The sequence below is a fragment of the Daucus carota genome, chromosome 1, assembly GCF_001625215.2.
Source record: "Daucus carota subsp. sativus chromosome 1, DH1 v3.0, whole genome shotgun sequence".
Lineage (NCBI taxonomy): Eukaryota > Viridiplantae > Streptophyta > Magnoliopsida > Apiales > Apiaceae > Daucus > Daucus carota.
In genome coordinates, this window is record NC_030381.2 from 28926532 (window position 1) to 28939919 (window position 13388).

General features: G+C 30.2%; 1 non-coding gene across 1 annotated transcript; it reads left to right on the forward strand.

Annotated features, from left to right (window-relative positions):
• Nucleotides 1-1541: 1541 nt before the first annotated feature.
• Nucleotides 1542-1627, forward strand: LOC135149969 (small nucleolar RNA SNORD34). The gene has a single exon (XR_010288324.1). It is a non-coding gene; the product is annotated as a small nucleolar RNA SNORD34 (small nucleolar RNA).
• The last annotated feature ends 11761 nt before the right edge of the window (nucleotides 1628-13388 follow it).

The following is a 13388-nucleotide window of genomic DNA, read 5'->3' on the forward strand; positions in this document are numbered from 1 at the left end:
AACTTATATAAAAAATTGAGAAAATAGATTTGTTTGCCACTCCACTTGTTGTGTCTTTGAAAACTTATCACTCAACTAAAATATTTTACTTTTAATCGCTGACTTTATGTTTGGATTTATATATAGCATTAATAACATAAAATGAGTCGATAAAAAATTCAAATCATAAAAAAAATCGTAATCAGAATTCTATAAATTCATTAAATCATCAATATGGAATTAATGACTTCAAACAATTCATCCTCCATCATAAGATAAAATCTAATCGAATGATATGATGTATTATTCTTCACTACTAAAGTTTAAATCGACTAATTTAGCTTAAGATATCTCTTAATTTATCCTCATAAATTTTAATAAATTTATCTTATTAAAATTTTCAAGATAAAGATAGATAAATAGAGAGCAAAACTTAATTTTCGATTATTGTCTTCTGTAATGTATCATTTTATGTTATTATTACTCTATTTATCCTTCTCATTTGTTTACAATTTATTTTTACTTACTTAGCATGCACTTTAAGACTCTTGTAAAACATAGTTTCATAATTTATTTTTGATATTTTTTTTTGTGTATAAAAATTCAAACGCTAGATTTTTATTCGGAAGAAATAATAAAATAATATATGAAACTTCATCTTTTAGAAACTGTAAAATACGTGTCAAACTCTTATCAACCAAGATAAATGACATAAATAATATATACATATATATATATATATATATATATATAGACGTATATCAAATCATCAAAATATTATAGACTATCATTATATTTTTATAACGCTACAAAAAATTAAATATAATGCTAGTAGTTAAATTCGAACCTAACTTTAGTGTCAAGAAAATCTGGACCTAATATTAGTGATTAAAATATTTATAATTGAGTGATAAGTTTATAAAGACACAATAAGTTGGGTGACAAAAAAATCTATTTTCACCAAAAGTATCCCTGGTTTATTGTGAGAGAAAATTTTCACCTCCCCCGTTAATCTGTCCAAAAACAGTATAAAAATAAAAATCATTAGAATTGGGGCAAGGTGTTTAAGCCCGGCAGTGGGAACTATTGAAAGAGTTGGTTCAGAATTGAGATCCGGCCCAGTCCAATAAACGGGTAATTAGGGTATATTGAAATGTATATAAAACGAGGGGTATATGAGAATGGGCAGGAGGCTAATTAGGTATTGCTCTTTCCCCTCTGATATATACTTGTGTGTGTGGCGTTCGAGCTGTATATAATTTCTTGGCTTGATGTTTTCTTGATTCAAATTTATACTACTCCCTTTTGCTAAATTATGGTCTTGAAACAAGAAATGTAAGTGTATATAATTATGTTGGAGAATCCATCGTAAGCCTGTGAGGATTTAAAGATTTGCCTACATTGTCTGATGTTGACTGACTGAGTGATCTTGTTTATCTGAGGCTTTGTAGATGAAACAAATCCCCAATTATCTGTGTTTAATACATAATACTGTGTGTGTTTTTGTGTTTTTGAGTTAGTTGAGTTATAATCCTATGAAAGAATACTATCTGTGGTGTATATTTGGCCTGTGATGAAGGAAAGAATTGCCTACATTGTCTGATGTTATTTAACATGACAGAGAGATATTCAATTGTCTGAGGCCTTGCTACTCTTTTCAAAACTTGTAGACGTTCAGCTTGTGCTGTTCTGAATCTTTAGGTGAATCTCATGAAGGTTCTGTTTTGTTGCTTTTACCAGTTCGTATTCACCAAATGTTTCAAATTTTTTCTCAGTGTCATGAGTTGAATTTTTGTTGAATCTTCTTTGAAGTTCTTTTTGTTAAATCGTTGTCCGAGTCGACTTGCACGCACCTCGATTAATCCGGTTAAGCTTAGGCATACTAGCACACTCATACCCTGAGTATGATAGTCCACTCACTCCTGGAGTGTCCACCTGGAGTGTCCAGAAAATTGAACTTGTGATCTCTGTTTGTATTCGCAGCTAAATCACCTTCATGAACAACATGTGTTACTATTAATTTTTTCAATATGTTTTTGATAAATAAATTCATTTTTTTAAAAAAGAACAGAATCAACTCAATTATTTTGATTTAATCCATATGATAATTTCGGTCCGATTTCGGGATCAAATGCTTGGCCGAGCACAACTTATAATGGGGTCGTTTGGATGCGCTTAAAATAATTTTAAGTGCTTCTTGTTTAAGGTAAAAAAAGTGAAGTAGAAGTTAGAAGCAAGTTAAGATTTATAAGTGATCAAAGTGTTTGATAAAAGAAGTAGAAGCCATAAAACAAAAATTAGTATTATTAATTTTTTTTAATTACTTATTAATTTTTTTACACAAACGATATAAATAAATATTTTTGACTTAAAAGCCCGACCAAACACCCACAATATAACACAAGTTGTGTATAAAGTTAGACTTTTTTTTTTTCCCACTAACAATATAAAGTTGACATTAAGTGCTTCCTTTTATCCCTAACTTTCCACCTCTTTACCCTTTTCTCTGCTTCAAGCATTGCTTATGATTACTCGGCGACTCAACATTTATAGTACTGTGGTGCATTGAGCTGCCGACTCTCCTGTTTGTTTTTTTTCTTTTCTTTTTGTGAAAACCTCTCTTATTCTTTTATCAACTCCTCTACAAATTGTATTCCATATATAATTTGATATATTGTTAAAATTACGAAATTTTATAAATTTGAAATGAAATTTAGAAAGAATTTAGTTTTATGCGGATGGTCAAAGTTGATTTAGAATTTTGTATAATTACTAGCTTATAAGCTGTGCAATGCCTTGGATCTTTTTAATTATTTTATACAATTTTATTCTAAATATATTTAAAATGAAAAAAAAAAAGTATCCAATAATAAATCTTAATTTTAAAATAAATAAAAATTAAATAGGAAGTTATATTATTATTTTTAGGCAGAACTATTTATGTACTAACTTCCTATCTCGTCCTTTTGGTCACCTTTTACTTTTGACCTTTCTCTTCGTGCTTGATTAGTATTATTGTTATATTGTTCGCAAAATTTCATTTTTTATGACCGGCTCATTGTTAATCTTTTATGTATTTTTAAATATATTTCATGAAATCGTATGCTCATTTTTTATCTCTCTGATATATTCATATTTTGATATGAACAAAATTTTACAAAATGATTTTTACAAAGATGAAAGGAGAAATAGTGAGCCTGATGTAAAATGATTTGTATTCAAGATTTTGGCCGGTTTTAAATTTGGAAGATTTTGGTGTTGCCCCGGATGTTGAAAATTCTGCTATGTATAATATTTTTAATTAATTTGTATTTGTATGGGAGAATTTTGTATGTAATATCAATTTCTATTAGGATAATTTCATGTCTTTCTCTTAATTTTTATGTTTATATGTATTTGTGTACCAAAATTCTATACATGTGACGCCACCTTCTATTAGATTATATTTTTAAATATATTTTGTGACGGTGTGGTTTATATGCTTCTATAATTAAAACAGGTAGAAAATATATATTTTGAACTTAAAAAAATCATAAGCATGTGAAAGGTAGAATTTGTTATGAATTAAGAAAAGGAATAATAAGTATGAAAGTGGATATCAGTTGTCTTATAGAATGGAACAAAGTTTTGTTCTAATCTAACGGTGCTTATTTGTAGGGATGGCAGAAAAATCCGATCTGAATGGATTCCCGACTGTTTCGACCCGAATGGATTTTATCGAACCCAATATGTTGGATTTGGATTTGATTTTTAGACTCGAACGAATTTGGATTTGGATTTGGATATTAGGTATTTTGTATCGAAACCCGACCCGAAATCCGAATCCAATCCGAACCAGATTCAAACCCGAAACCCGAAAAAAATCCAAATATCCAAATATGTATGTATGTATGTATGTAGAGTATACTAATATACTTTTTTTTTCAATTTTAAATATACTTAAATTTTGTTTATAATATATATAGATAAAGTGTGAATGTGTATATTTTTGGGCGATAGTATCTTTTTTTGTTTAGCTAATGAATAACTATAAAATTTTATATTCTATATAGTGAAGATTTGTGTTTATAAATTATTAAATATGGTTCGAGATTTTATTAGTGTGTAATACTTTATTATTAGTGTAGTTTAATTTTAAATATAATGAAATTCAAGGGCAACAAATCAAAAATAATATTTTTACAATACTATTTACATTTCGGGATTCGGGTTTTGGATAAACCCGAACCCGATCCAAAACCTGTGGATTTGGATTTGGATTTGGATTTGACATGTGAAACCCGATTAGATTTGGATTTGGATTTTAATAATAATTTGAATTTGAATTTGGATATCTCATATATCCGAACCGATCTGACCCGTTGTCATCCCTACTTATTTCTTCACACGATCCAAAAGATGATAAACTTTTGATAGTAAGACAACAATATAACCAATTTATCTCCTTTACGCTTATTATATATAAGTATATAATGTGAAGTCTCTTGTGATAGAGTTAATTACCTATCTTTCAAAATCTTATAAATTTGACCGGATCTCAACATATATAAAAATTAAAAATAAATTCATCAAAATTAGATATTTTTATATAATTCAAAAAAAGCAAGCAGCATTTAAATGCTACAACATTCTAATATTGTTTAGGAAATTTCAATCTAATACTACAAGATTTTGAAAAATAACATAAAATATTATTTCTTTAGTTTCTAATTAATGGTCATATTTAACGTTTTAAGTTATATATGCAAATAGGCTCGATAGAGTTATGAATAATATACTAACTTTTAATAAACTAGTTGAGAAGCCGCGCGTTGCGGCGGTCTATAAAAATTACATTAATGATTCATAATTAATATTTATAGAATAAAATAATTTTTTGATTGTCTATAAAAAGTATATTAATATTTTAAAAAATTAATATTTGTAGGATAATTTAAATTTTATATTATAAAAATCTTGATGTAATACCAATACTAATATATAAAATTGTAAAATTGGACTATAATTTATGGTGAAAAAATGAAATAAATTTAAACACGTAATTAACAATTTAAAGCACGACGAATCTTAATTTTATATGTGTGTTTTTTTTAAAAGTAATCATGTTCTTACATTGTCACCTTCTTCCAAATTTTTTGAATTGATTGTGCACAAAAACATGTAACTTAAATCCGTGAGATAGCGATCTATAACTATCCTTACTTGTAACAATTTTTATTTTTTAATACTGTATAAACAGCTTTCACTTAAAAGTTGCTTGAATCCTTGACCAAAGCATACAGATATTTTCCTCTATACAAAGTAAATCATATAAAAATTAACAAAAACAAACATGTCCGATTAACAAAACAAATATTATAAAGGAATAATCAACAAACATACCTCACTGATAGTTAATTTATTGATATCATCCATCAATATCATGTTAAGACTATATTTTTTTCCCGTATTTGGATTTGTCGACTTCAACATAGCGGTCAATAACTACCTTTGCTTGCAACAACTTTTATTTTTTTTAATACTGTATATACAACCTTCACTTATCGTTGCCACTTATCGTTCCAGAACAACGGCACCACCGAGTTAGAAATCGAGCAAAGAAACTATCACCAGAGATAGGTTGGGTTGTGATATTGAGAGAGGGGGGTTATGTTTAGGTGATTCAAAACCCTATAATCTACCGGGGTATTTATAGATGCAGAGAGACTTGTGTGCTATTCTTTCCCATAAATAAATAATCTGAAACAAAATCAGATTAAAACTTTCAAGCTAATATATTCCATAAATAATTTGAAACAAAATCAGATTCTGAAACTTACTTTTAATATACCCGAAACTAAAAAAAATAATTCTAATTTTTGATATTTTTCATTTAAAAATTCTAGAAAATCAAAAAAATAGCACGGAGCGATGTGAGATGTGGCGCCCTCCAAACCCGGGTCAGAAGTTTGGGGTCCACAACATAACATAAACCTGTAATTAATATAATATATGCAGTGACCCTTAGCTGTCCATGGATCGCAACAGGTTAAAGTATAAAACAAGCCATAGCATAACTTTAATTATTACAAACCCAATCCCAAAATATAAACTTAATTCTTACAAGCTTACACATCATTTGTGTCTTGTTATTCAAACTAGTACATATATATAAAAAGCCAGGTGCCGCTGATAGCTCTCTTCCTTTCCTAGCCTGGAATCCTGGCCTTACCACTAGCCTGAGGGTCATCGTTACCAACCTTCTCTGCCTTTACTGGAAAGAACATAAAATACCGCAAGAGTGAGCTAACCAGCTCAGCAAGTATAACAATATCAATTTAAAAATATTAATCATAAGATGAAGGAAACCAGTGTCTAAGGGAATCAATATCAATACCAAGATTTGTTTTTAAAGTACGATTAGAATTGGATATTAAATTTATTTTTAAAAATCAAAGGTTAGGCTACTGATCAGTCAGACACTAACCCCGAGCAGGTCCCACCATGCTCGTTTACTGGATCCAAGGCACACATTGGCCTAAAGCGACCACTCATCTGGTCTGACCATTCATTTGGTCCAAGTTTAGAAAACTATCCAATTCTATCACAATCAAGATGATCAACAATATTATTCAATCAAATAGAAACATCAACATCATAAATAAATTTTGAAGCAGAAGCAGACTACTATTCAAAGTGTCTCAGATGTATTTCAGAAGAGAAATGAGGACAACTTCAGGGTTTATCAAAGAATCAGATAGCGCATGATTGGATGACAAAGTATATCAAAGTTTAGTGTTTATATGAAGGAGGGTTCTAGGTTCACAAACAGGATCCAAATATAAATGAATACTTTTAAGGTCAAGAAACTTGAGTTTATGGAAAGAATCAAGCAACTGTAAGATATATGTCATAACAAACGTTATTTGGTGTTGATCAAGTGGTTAAGGTCTGAAGGAGGTGTAATTGATAACTGGTTAAGGTATCGAGGGTATGTTCTTGAAATGAAATTAGGTTCGTATGGTAATCATTTAGAAGTTTTAAAATTTGAAGGTTTACAATTGAAATAGGTTTCGTAGCAGGTATCAAAGAATCTGGTCATAGGTTCAAGAATCAATAAAGTAAGTAATCCATAATATAATTCAAGAAGTCTGGTTGAAGGTTCAAGGATCAATAGGATAAATAATCCATGCAATAATTCAATTGGTCACAGGACTTCATCAGAGAATTCACTAAATAATCACAACAGATACAACATATAATTGAAGGAAAGTCTGAGGGAACTTGCCTTATATAGCTGATCTCAAGTTTCAACTACGCTTGCTCGCTATACTACTCTATCACCACTTGCTTTCCCTTCCTACGTCTCGCTTCTTCTGCTAATCACAACAATTCTTTATCAATATATGATCTCATATTATTCTTATTATCACACCTTCGCAACGAGTTCCTAACTACCCTTCGTTTCATTTAAATCCGACTTACGGATCAAAAGATATGTCAAAACAATCCTATAATGTTCATGTAGACACGTAACACATCAATCAGATATGCCATAACACGTATCACATAAGATATTCAATGAAATTTATTTATCAAAGAAGGTTTGAAGTCAAAAGGATTTTTCTGGCATTTGATATGGATTTTAGAACATTTTTCGGAATTAAAACGGGTCAAAGAATCATTTTATAAATAAATAATTAATTTTGGATACTCGAAATCAAGTCCGAAATCATTTGAAAACAATTAACGAGCTTCACACATATTTTAGAATAATATTTTAAAGCTCGAAACTATTTTTCGAAATTTTAAAATCATTTAAAATAATTAAATCTAATTAATAAATCAATTAAAATCAATTAATAATTAATTAAAACAATTAATCAATTAATATTTAAATTAATTGACCAATTATAATAATTAATTATTAATTAGAAATAATTAATAAATTAAATCAGATTTATTTTTGAATTAATAAATAATTAAAAACTATTTTTGAAATTAAAAATAAATGATTTTCGAAATAAAATTTAAATAAATAAAACTTTTAAAAGATTTTGAAAGTTCAGGGTTTAAAACGCAAGAAACCAAACTACAGTATCACTAATGCATCGTTTTCATAATTCCAGGTACTAAACTGTAATTTCAGCCGTCGGCCGACTGTCACTCGCCGGAGACGGTGTCTCAGGCCACCTCCGGCTACCAGGATGTGCAGATATGCACTAGACGCTGCCAGGAACACGTTGCCGTGATTAAAAGTTGCAGATGATCAGAGAAATGGCCGGAAACGAGGAAGAACAGTCCGCCGCCGGCGGACTGTTTTCCAGAATCCGGTGGCTCGTTTTGGGGCTCCCACACCACTTTTAAACACTCATACAAGCTCATAACAACGAGACAAACAACATGGTAACCTCAAAACATGCCCAGATTCGCTAAATAAGAAAGTCCCAATTCTCAATTAAGAACATTCATACGAATTTAGAACCCTAATTCTTAAATTCGACAATTAAACCTCAATTTAACTATGTTAATGAGCTCCAAATCAAGCATATGATATACCAAAATGATCAGGGAAACATTATCTACAACATACAAACAAGAAATCACATGAACAACTTCAACATCAAAAAGTCCTAATTTAATCTTAATTTAGTACGAATTTAAATCCTCAAATCCGAACCTACCTGATGTTTCTGCACTAAAACTGATGCTAGATTTGGATTCTACTCGTCAAAACCTTCGATTTAAGTACTTGAACGCCAAAATCCGAGTCCGATAACGCTTCCAAATCCTCGTTTGAATCCCAAGAACACGAAGAACACTCTCTCGATAAACCCGTGTTTAACTGAGATTATGATTTCCCTAATGAATTAAAGTGCGGTTAAGGCTATTTATAGTTATGAAAATTAATACCCCTTTGGATCATATATGACACAAAAATACAATGTTTAATAGCTTTATATTAATAAAACAGGTCCAATCGGTACCGGTTTTCGAGATAACTATCAAATCGGGGCTTTTTAATCAGTCATTAGTATGCGGGTCCCACTGCAATTATTACAAGATAAGGATGAATCAAAATATCTAGTTTCACGTTTATCGAGACAACCAGATAATTATCGATAATTTAAAATACCGAAAAACTCCGCTGGACCGGCTCCGGAACAAACCGTACTCCGGATCGAAAAAGTCAAAACATGAAAAATGTCCGGAATATTCAAATTAAGCTAAAGGTGAATTTTGTTAAAATTTTCGGGAAGTAAACTCTCGGTACCGTTACAGGTTGACGGTTTTCGAAAAATTAAAATAATTAATAATTAAATATAATATACGTAATTAAATCCATAAATCAAATATAAAATCATACAACAACACATAAATCGATATGAAAATATCTAAATAAACTATATTTCATACTGAACATATAAAAATTGATATTCCTCAAATTTAATCAGAAATGCATAACTAAATTAATAGAACAGGAACCAATTAATTCACTGAAATTCATATAATATTCATTAATCATCCAAATAATTACACGGATAATCCCAGATGTTACATGAGAGGCGCCACCTACACGCCCCTCGCTTCTCCTTTATATAAGTATATTGATTTCTATGAAATTTTGGAAATTATAAAGCCTTCTCGATTTCAAATATAAATAGTCAAATGTAAATAATTAGATGAAATAAAGGTATTAAGAGCATCTTCAACCGTGACAAACCCTTAGCTTAAATCTTAGTTGACATATCAAAAATAAAAATTATAGTCAACGCCTTCAAAAAACGACACTTCAACCATACCCAACCCTTATTTATAATTATAGCCAACCCATGGATGACTATATTTATCAATCCATTGCAGCCTGTAAGAAATATTTTAGAAGATTACACATCACTTATTATCATATTAAAGTGATAGATTTTATTTATAACAATATAAATTTTTAAATTATAGCGCACTAATATAGTCAATACCATTGAAGCAAAGTGTCTTACAAGTTCAGCAAATTTTACATAATATTCTACCGATCCAATTAAGTCAATTATTATAGTCAACTCCATCATGAAAGATACTCCAAATAAACTTTTAATAAAAGCACAACCAAACTCATACCGAGATCATCCAAAAAAACAAGCACCGCCAAGCTCACAGTGACATTGGGGCCGTTTGAGTGAGTTTAAAATAAATGCTTCTAGCTTAAAATAAAAAAGTGGAGCACAAGTTCAAAGCAAGTTAAGACTTATAAGTGATTAAAGTGTTTAGGAAATAAGCAGAAGTCCTGAAATAAAAGGTAGCATTCTTAGCTTTTTATAAGTGATTTTTGACTTTCTACACAAACGGTACAAATAAGTGCTTCTAACTTATAAATCACAAGCCCGGCTTTTAAGCCGAAAACAAACACCCCCATTATCTCTAAAAACGTGTGTACATAAATAGCAAACTAGCCTGAAAGTGCCCTAAATTGGCGATAGAATATCTTGAATGAGTATTCGATTGTAATTTTAAAAGAATTTTTTTTTTTCATTTATGAAATTTGAGCGTATTCAATCCGGATTATTTAAAATCCACCAAAATATTGGGATATTTAATTAGGAATTCTAATTATACTACAAAATCTGGCAGTATTCAATCAAGATTTGAAATAATGCTTAAAAATCTAATGATATTCAATTGAGATTGTCTAAAATTCATTAAAATTTGATAGTATTCAAATGTTCGTGGATTTTTTTGGATTTTATAAATTGATGGATTTTGTGAGATGTCTTAGTGTATTTTAAATTAGTGTGAAATCCCACAAAATTCATAAGATTTTGAAACATTATGCTAAAAATCCGCACAAAATCAAAATCACATACCGCCAATGAAATTTATAGATTAAAAATTACCCATTGAAAACCAAACACCTCTTCAGTATAAGTAACAAATTCAAAGTTGGAGATGGTTGATGATTCAGTCTTCTTTTGTATGCAATGAGTAAGAAAAGGTGGCATGATGACAGAGCGATAGCAAACATGATTATAGCAGAACAAAGGAGTCTGTATTTTCTACATAAGTGTTCTATAACAACTTTACGACCTCAACATTATATTTATCCATCGACCATTATCATACTTGTTCTTACTTGAGGTACGATATAATAAAGAAAATATATAGCAGTATAACTAACACCAATGATCCAATAAACAATTATACTACTACTTGTTTAAAGTTTCTTTCTCAAATCTCTGTCAGGCATCAATAAAATCCCCCATAAAGATTAGTATTTATTTTGAATAATATCAAATTGAAAAATATACTAATAATGTGAAGAATATGGTGTCCTCAAGGCAAAACTGGGCCTAGTATGTAATGAGTAGTGATGTAGCTCACATGGGCGATGTCCACATGCAGTACAGACATGGCATACCACTAGGCATGTGCCCTAGTTTGTATAGTATCATATCATGACCTGTTTATTTGTGGCCTAGTCCATTTCTCACCCCATTCACATTCTTTACTTATCGTGTTGCGTCTCCCATTAATTTCGTAAAAGCAACAGACCATAAGATTTGTGTCTCTTTGCGAATTTTGCAATCATGCTATCATCCTCTCTTTCTTCTTTTTTTTTTTGGCTAAATATGCTATTATCCTCCTTATTTGTACTTATGTACATTAAGGGAAAAAAAATGTGGGAGTTTATGAGGCTTTTTGGACAAACTCAAAAAAACTGATTTCTAACTTAAAGTAAAGAAATGTTAGAAAAGAAACAGAAACTCTGAGAGAGAAGTTAGTATTCACAGCCTCTTAAAAGTGCTTCTACTTGTTTACACAAACGAGTCAAGAAAAGTAGAAACGAAAAGCAGATTCTGCTTCTCGTAAACAAACAGACCCTATATTAGACCGGTATCTTATCTCCCCACTTTATCCAAAATATTAATTAAACCAAATCAAATATATTCTTACATGTTAGTTTTTTTATAGATTATTTGGCATGAAAAAAATTCAGGCCTTACTTGGAAATAAAGAAATTCTAATTTTTGAGTTTTTGTTTTGTACAATTATTTGGCATGACATTTTGTTTTCTATCAATTCTATCAGCAAGTTTTTACAAATTGAAAATATGGACATTGATGTTCTTCTTATACAATTAAAAAGAGCTGATTTCTTATTTTCAAAAGTGCAGGGAGCCTGATTTCGTAAGTGGAGTGAATGAAGCTAAGAAAATTGCAATTGAGATGGGATTAAACTTAAATTTTTGTGAGAAACGTGCTGAAAAGAGAAGAATACAGTTCGATAAATGTGGAGAAGAAGATGTTATTTTATTAGCTGAACAATCTTTTATAATGAATCACTTCGTATGCTATTAGATCAGGTCGATGCATCACTTCAATCCAGGTTTGAACAATTTCAAATATATGAACAGAATGTTGGGTTCTTATATAATTTAACAAAGTTGAAGTGCTTAAGTAACTGTAGTTTAAAGACTTCTTATATTAATCTCAAAAATTTTTTAAAGAATGATTCTGTTTCTAATATTGATAGAAATGTCCTAATTCTTTAGTTAAGAATTTTAAAAGAATGCTTACATGTAGAAGTGTAAAAGGTGATAGATAGGTTGAGTTATATATCTGAAAAGCATGGGAGGTTGTTATCTAACTATCACAATTGCTCATAGAATATTGATAACCGTCCCGGTTACAGTGACCTCTCCGGAATGAAGTTTTTTCAATTGAAAATTGATTAAGTCGTATCTTCGTTCTAGAGTGCTTGCAAATTCTAATTCCGAAGGCTTGATCTATGATTTTGCTAACAAAAATGTGAAAAGAATAATATTAAAACATCGTTCGGGTAAACTTAAAAAAAATGTTTATTGTTTAAAGTAACAAGTTAATTAGAAATGAGAAGTAAATTAAAACTTACGAGTGATTAATATATTTGGGAAAAAAGTATAAGCCCATAAACAAAACTAGCATTATCAGTTTTTTTAAGTGTTTCTGACTTTTACACAAACGGATCTAACGAAAATAGAAATAGGCTTCTTATCGTAAGAAGCCAGAAGCATTGCTATCTAAACAGGCACTAAGGATTAACTTATTACTAGGGGTGAAAAATTTTATGACTTAATGCGACATGATGTAGTTCAGGATCGGTCCTGGCTCCTGGGTGGTAGTGTTAGAAAGCCGTTTCCCAGTATTTCTTTTTTGATGGAAGTCAAGCCTGCAATTACACCCGGATCCGTCAAACTTTTAAGAGGAGTACTTGTTTTAAATACCAGAAATTATGATTAAATTTTATTTTTCAATAGGTGATTCCGCTGGCCAGAGCTCTTGACCAGAATCTCCGACAGTGACCCTACGTATTCATTCATGATTTTGAGTATAATGATTCGGAACATCGACTCGAAACGAGAAAAATGCAATGATATGGAAATGCGACACTACCAAACC